The 7,813-nt window shown below is 35.6% G+C and overlaps 1 pseudogene; it reads right to left on the bottom strand.

The window, feature by feature from the left end:
- Positions 1-2,534: 2,534 nt before the first annotated feature.
- Positions 2,535-7,507, bottom strand: LOC129235116 (transcription initiation factor TFIID subunit 1-like; annotated as a pseudogene).
- Between the last annotated feature and the right edge of the window lie 306 nt (positions 7,508-7,813).

Below are 7,813 nucleotides of genomic sequence, written 5' to 3'. Positions count from 1 at the left end.
TTTTCGTTTCATTAAACATCGCCCTAAATTTTACTTAAGTAGGTTTTTCTGAAAATATAGAAGTTCCGGTATTTTCGAAGATGAAGATACCGGAATTCAAGATGAAAATAACGGAAATCCGGTAAAATACCGGAACACAATCACCCGTCTTTGTTTTTCAAGTAATTAGTGAACTATAATCAAGATTTCAAGAAGAAATCATTATATTTAAGATTATATTTCAGATTAATTTCGATTATGCCTTCAAAGTAATTACTTTTTCACTTTTTTAGTTTAGTTGCTCAAATGGTATGTTAAATTCAAACTTTATTTTTTTACATCGTATTATCCGCGGATTATACGAAGCTTTTTTTCTTCAGGCCGATTTTAGGACCTGCGGATTATAGACCGCCAATAGGATAATACGGTCCCGGGAATAATTCAGATTGTTCGGAGTTCCATCCGCCTAAGATGTGAGGTGTGCATTGTAGCCAGGGTGGAAAAAATTTCCAACCCTTACTTATATCCGTGTATCTTTTGCTTTTTTACATGTAAAATTAGATTCCCACACTTACGGTCTCTTTTCTTTATGGTGCTTCTGTGTACATCTTAGCTTCAGGAAAGCATTTCCGACCCTTATAGCAGTGTTTGATTTCGAGTCATCAAGATGCATCCTACCCATGCTTCTGAAACATTTAATTGAAACACCTGCATACACTCAGGCCTATCATTCTAAACTTTTCCAAGAGGGGGATGGATCAAGGGGATCATACTCAATGAGTATAAAATCCAAAAACCATACATATAAAGTAGAAGACTGTTATAATGCACACCTTGGGACCAGAGCTTTTGCGTTATACAGGTTTTTGCGCTATATAGATCATTTCAAATTTTGAAACTAATATTCAGAATATATCTAAATATTAGCACTTCAGAATGAGTTTTATCTGCAATGAGTATTAAAGCACCAATATTACACACCAATATTCACAAATAAATACGTTTCAAATCAAAATCCTGCACTTCTGCTAGCTTCATGGTTTGCATAACAGCAGCATCTTGAAGAACCATCTGGTATTTTCTGCTTACTGTGAATACTAATTTTCATTTAAAAGATGTGAATTAAGATGGAAAGATGAAAAACTATCTCAAAATTGAATTTCCCTAACAATTTTTATGTTTGCAAAGCAAAACAGATGGATTTTTTAAACTTCAAAACCTATTGTTTATTTCTGAAAAGTTGTGCGGTTTATAGAGAATTGCGTTATACAGGTCGGCGTTATAACGGTCTTCTACTGCATAAGGAAATATTGATTTCTCCCAGTGGGGGAGGGGGGGGGTACAATTACCCACTCCTCGCTCTTCTAAACAACAGGCCTGGTTACACTCATGCCTGTTTATAGCATTATTGCAAGTCAAAGGATCTAAATAAAAATTTAGTTATAGCACTAGTTTCGCTTGAATTAAATAAATAAAACTTGAGAGGGAATTAAACCTATAATGTTACAGCTATAAATTTGCTATAAACGGGCAATTGTATGTATATGCTTAACTGTGAAAAACTGAAATATGGTAAGTTTCGACTTATTCCTATGAATATCTACAACTTCATATCAGTAAGAGGTCAGAGACCGAATATTTATGATGAAAGTAGACATTCTCCAATTTCAGTCTTTTACAGTAACATACATATTATGACGATTAATAATAAACAAATAATGCTGTGTAACTTGAATGCCGTGTTGATAATTTCATACAAAATAATAGAAAATTCTTATATACATAAACACTAATTCATTTAAACAAATTTTAATAAACAAGATGCCAAGACCAGACTCAAAAGTGAAACAATTCAAACACATGCAATTATAAGTGATGCCAAACTGAAGTTGATAAAACACTTATCATTTTAGTAAATTCCAGAAGCAAACAAGTAACATGAAAACTGAACTGCTTATTTACCTAATCTTTACTTATATGAAGTCAAATGAAAATATACCTGCAAAAAAAAAATCCTATACATGATGATCGATTGGTGCTAACACCTTGCTATGTACACAACAAAAATCATTTAGCACCAGTGGTTGTAGGAACATTTATAATAACATTACATACAAATATTATGTACATAAATATATAACATACTTGATATACATTCCAAATCTGCAATCTACTTTTGCAGAAAAGATGCAAATTACTTTTTGCATTTTCCAAAAAAAATTAAATACAAAACTTTGATCAGAAACAAATAAATTTGAAAGGGGGGGGGGCATACTTATCAAGAAGGACAAAAAAGAACATTTTATATACAACAAAATTTCATTTAGACTTTTTTCAAAGATAAATGTAATGCATTTGAACCAAAAGAACTTTTTAATTACTTTTTCAATAAAGTATACTCAGTATCACTTAAAAAAGTATCACATTGCATTTGTTAACGACAGAGCTGTAATAAACTCACAAAACATGAAAACAAAACCCATTGCATTTCCTGATATGACAAAGCTTGTGCAATTAAATTAGAACAATAGAACAGAACATACTGCTTTCAGTTGTTAGAAGTGCAATTCATCTTCTGCCCCACTTGCATTTGAATCTGATTCACTTAACATCAAATCATCACAGATATTATCACAGGTACTAGAAGGGAACGACTGAAGATTTTCATTAAAGTGATCACTCGATTTCTCCATCTCAGAATCGCCATTTAACTGAATTAAGCTCTGTGACACGGCAAAACCGGTAGGACTAGTTGAATTCCCGTTTATTAAGCCGAGATCCGAAGGTGGGGAATATGAACGACATGGAGAATTTGCTTCTTCAAGTTGGTAAGCAGCATTTGATTCTACATCACTTTTCTCTGAAAGATCATCTACATAATGGTTTTGGCCAACTTCAACGGATTCTACATCTATAAATGAATCCATATCCATAGACTCACAAGTCGAGTTAAACACCGCTTCATTGTAAGATTGATCAACGGCTTTATTTAAGTCTGAATGATTAACACTGGGCTGGTCTGCCAACTTATTGTCGGATGGTTCGAGCCTACTTCTGTTGCTCATCTTCAATCGTTTCCGTCTTTTGGGAGGAACTGGCACAAATACCGGCACAGGTAGTTCATTTTCAGAGTTTTTTATGCCCGTTTCAAGCTTTTCAAGCTGATTTTCGTACATCTCCATTGAAACATGGCAAGCCTCAACAATGTTCTGGGCAATTTTTGTGAACTGACTACCTGATCCATTAAAAGTCATACTATTTGAAAATATCAATTCAACATCAGAAATAAAATCGGCTCTAGTTCTGTATTTGTGCATTTTACAATTTTTAATTATAGAGTCCAGGATCCATAGGAGTCTTGATTATGTCATAATATCCCTTAGCAAGACGTCTATCAACCGGTTTATGGAACGGCCACGATTCGGGTACAGTTTTCAACTGTTCATTTTACAATAGTTTCTAACATGAAAGAGAAGGCAACTTGATCATCGTCTAATAGGTGGATTAATGGCTTTTTCTAGCTGCATGAGCTTTTCTTCTGTTTTCAGAGAAACTTTTCAAGCAAAATTCTAGCATATTTTGAGCAGTGTAAGTTAAATAACTGTTAGGTCCATTAAATATTTTGCTATTTTCAACAATCTGAGTCATATCAACCAAAAAGTCTTCACGATTTTTATACTGTTGCTTACGTGCTTTCTCTTTCATTGAATGCAAGTCCATGGGCTTTTGGATAAAAACATGATAATTTGGAGCAATTTTGGAGCTAACAGGCAGCCAAAAAGGCTGAGTATCTGTTAAATTTTTCAGATCATTAATCAAATTTTCAAAAATTACACTGATAGATACTAGAGGGTCGATTCTTTTTCTATTCACCAGCTTAGGGGCACTAAGATAATCGCCTGAAGACATTTCCAAGCTTTCTTCCTCTTTGCTGCAAGCACTGCTTCTTTTGGTATTTTAATCACTAATGACTTACGTCGAAGCTCATCGGCATGCTTAATAAGAGTTTTAGATAAGATCAGTTTTGTCTCATCAAGTTTAATCAAATCTTGATCATATAAACCAGCATTCTCTTCTTCTTCTTCCTGTTCTTCCGTCATTGCAACTTGAATTGGAGGTAAAGAAGGGGAAGACTGGTATAATGGACAAGATTTGTTAGTTCTCATGTGCCCTGCAGCTCCACAAGCACCACATTTAACCTTAAAAAGATTTGCCTGATCTATTTTTATTTTCTTTCTTGATGGTTCTTTAACTACTATATTCTTTCTCTTTAAGTTCATTTCTTTTTATTCTTCTCAATTGATCTTGCAGTCTCCTTCTTTCTCTTCTGTAAGCTTCCTTCTGTTCTTCATCAATAGCATAGGTCTTGATGAAATCTTCATTTTTTGTGTCCCTAATTTTTGTGTATAGTTCAATAACTTCAGGTCGTCTAACTGTTTCTATCCGTACAAATTCATGACCGTTAATATTTCTATAAGTGCGGTATATTTTAAGAACTTTGCCTTCACTATTCGAAGGTTCAGTTCTATCTGGTTTCGTTTTTTGAGAGTTATCCTGAGAGCCTTCAGAAGACATTAATTTTTGCAGTTCTTTCCTCTCAGCTTCTTCACATTCATGAGAAAGTTCTTTTGCCGTCTTCTTATTCGAAAGAATATTTTCAATATGTTTTCCCATTTCTTCAAGATCCGAATCTTCTTCAGAGCTTGAATCTTCATCGGTAGACAATACTTCTTTTGAAGAAAGAAACTCTGTTCTGTAAATCAAATAGGCGTTGACACTCTTCTTTATACTTTCTCTGGTGTTCAGCTTGACTGAAGAAGTTTCCTCTCGCAAATTTTGTGATTCCTTCACCTAATTTAGCTTGCTCAGTTGACAATGTCCGTACCACATCAATGATTTGCCATCGAGTCATCTTTTTTATTTCTCGATCTGGTACATTGAAAGTTTTAGTAATTTTTTAGCACTACTTAAAGAAAGGCGACGAAGATCAGCATCTGTGCCTTTGACAAGTCGTTTAGCTGGATTAAGCACACTGCATTCATCTTTTAACCACTGTGGTTTGTTTGGAACTTTAACATATGCAAATCCCTCCCCACAACCTGTTGGATCAGCAACTCCAAGAAGTTCTAACAAGCATTTTCCTCTAACAGCAGATATGAAAGCTTGAGTTGTATTCCAAGGTGCAGCTTTCACCTCATCATCAATTCTGTTCTGTAATACATCAGTTTCATCTTCCACCATAAGCAAAAATTTGTCACCATAACCCGCATCCTTCAGTCTTTGTTCGGCAGCAAGCATTGAATAATAGGCACACACCTGTTCAGGCGATACTATCTGACGTATCTCTTCTTCCGACGGGAGCCGAAAACCACTTTTCAAAACCCAAAACTTGGAATCAAATCCAGTCCTTTGAAAATCAGCACATAAATTGAGTCTTTTTCTGATGCTGAATTCCCTAAGCGTCGGAAAGGCTTTTTTAATGTCCTCCATCTTTATTCTCCGAGGATTATCTTCACTTTTCCCAAACAAACGATAGATAAAAACCATCAAAAAATCTTTCATAAAGCTGTTTGCTTTTTCTGATTTGGGTGCAGGTACTTCAATAAGAGGCAGTTCCTGACCAACAGTATATATAGTCTCAATTTCACGAATATAGTACTTGTACCTGGTGCGTATCACTACAAAGTCACAGTCGGGGAATTCATGCTCATAAATGGGAGAACGAAATAAATGATTTTCATACGCTTGGATGGTCTGGCCGGGTTGAAGAGCCCCGAGAAAGGGTGAAGAATGAGCATAGGCAACCTCTCCATACTTACAGCTAATTGTTTGTATTGTCCTTTCCGGGACGTCTCCGATAATAGTTTCTTATTTTTGAGGCCATACCCACCTGCATCATCAGAGGAGGGTGTTCTTCAGAAAACTCGAACAAAACTAATTCTCCATCTTTAGCACTTAAATCTTTGGGCGTGAACATAGAGAATATTTCACCACCTCCGGATTCTTCAATCTCTTTCCGACGTTTCTTTCGCTTCTGTTTGATGTGTTTAGTCAGGCAACGAACACCATGAAAATCTACCTGAGAGAGAGGTCCGTGAGAATATTGTCGCAAAGGAGGCCTATGGAAGCGTCTCAACTTCAGTGGACCCATGTATGTAGGAAAGTAAGGAGGTCTAAGCTCTACTGCTGGAATCGAGTGTTGTATTAAACTGCCGCCATAACCAAGTTTCAGAGCAGCATCTTGTGTCATCTTTGCATTATAATATTCATCATTTGAAATATTATAGAAATCTTGCTTTATAGTCACGGGATCTGGGATGTCAGAATCCTCTTTCTTAACGGGAGGACGGTATTTTTTATCTTTATCTTTAGACAATTCTGTTGTTTCAGCTGGAGGTGGTAAATCTTCAGGAATAACAAGTATGATATCATTATCAGTGATTTTTAAATCCTTGGGATAGGATATTCTTTTCATGGAAGAGCTATCCCAAACAATATCATCTTCCCAACGGTCATGTAGCAGCTCCGGATTTTCCGCAGGAAATATAGATCGAAATAATTGGTTATTTACATTATTTCGGTTGTTGTTCAGTTGACTGAAACAACTTAAAAAGGTAGGAAATTTATTTGGTCTTTCAGAGGGACTAGATAGCACATTAACATGATCAGTAAATGAGGAAAACGTTCTATCCATACTGACTGGAATCCAGCCAGATGGTTTGTTCAGATGATACACATTTTTCATAACTTCCTCCTTAGCTTCTTCCCCATCCCATATGACATCATCTTCCCAGTGTTGTTGAGAAACCATTAAAAATGCATCACCTGGTGTCTGATCGCAATACTCCTCAGTTTCTTTATTATTTACAGAGCTTAACCGAAATCCATAATCATAAGTTTCTGCATCTTCAGGGACATCTATCATGTCATACCATAACCTTGCAGGACCAAACCTCCAAGAATTTCTCAGAAACTTGTTTTTACTGGTAGAGAGTTCACTTGATACATTAGTTGGAGGGGTATATTGGAGGAATTTTGTCTCTTCATCGGATTCAATTTCTAAATCGGACGATTTCCCGAGTGGTCTGTTCGGAAAACTTGACTTGTTTTTGTTTCTCCAAGTCTCTTCTTTTACGCACACTACGCCAGATGTCAGGCATGCTTGAAGGTTTACCAGGACCAAATAATCTTAAGAATCTTAAAACTTTATTTTCCATGCAAATTGAGGAAAAATACTTCTAACATCCACATTTTGGTACTTGGAAGGAAGGACAGATGCGAGAGGTTTATCAGGAATTCTGAATGTGCCGTTGACAATGCCATTATTAATTGTAGAAGAAGGAGCAAAAGTAACTGGGCACCTATCGTCATCACTTAACTCATCTGATTTATTACTAGGGGGGCTTCGTTCAGCATTCTCCTCTTCAACCTCTTCACACAATTCTGTGATATCATAGAAGTCCAAAGCTGATGGAGATTTTTCTGCATACTCATCTTGATCTTCAAATTCATCGTCTCTCTCTTCCATTCCTCCAGTCTATATAACACAGCACATACGGTCCTCACATTTGTAGATATGATGCCATGCTGAAAGAAGACAATAGTGAAGTTTATTATCTTGGACTAGGCAGGATTTTTTTTTTAAACATACATGATGGAGAGAAAAAACATTATTTGGCAGCAAAAGTGAATTGTAACTTTTGGTTTAAGTGTTATAAAATGCCAGAGGAATATTACATATTTCATAATCAAGGATAGCTTCTTTTTTACAGATTACCTCCTTTAAAATCAGTTCAATATACTTCATTCTTCAGTAAATATTTTTCTTTTTCAC

Source organism: Uloborus diversus, chromosome 2 (assembly GCF_026930045.1).
Source record: "Uloborus diversus isolate 005 chromosome 2, Udiv.v.3.1, whole genome shotgun sequence".
Lineage (NCBI taxonomy): Eukaryota > Metazoa > Arthropoda > Arachnida > Araneae > Uloboridae > Uloborus > Uloborus diversus.
The sequence above is the reverse complement of the archived record's forward strand: the minus strand, read 5'-3'. Positions and strand labels throughout refer to the sequence as shown.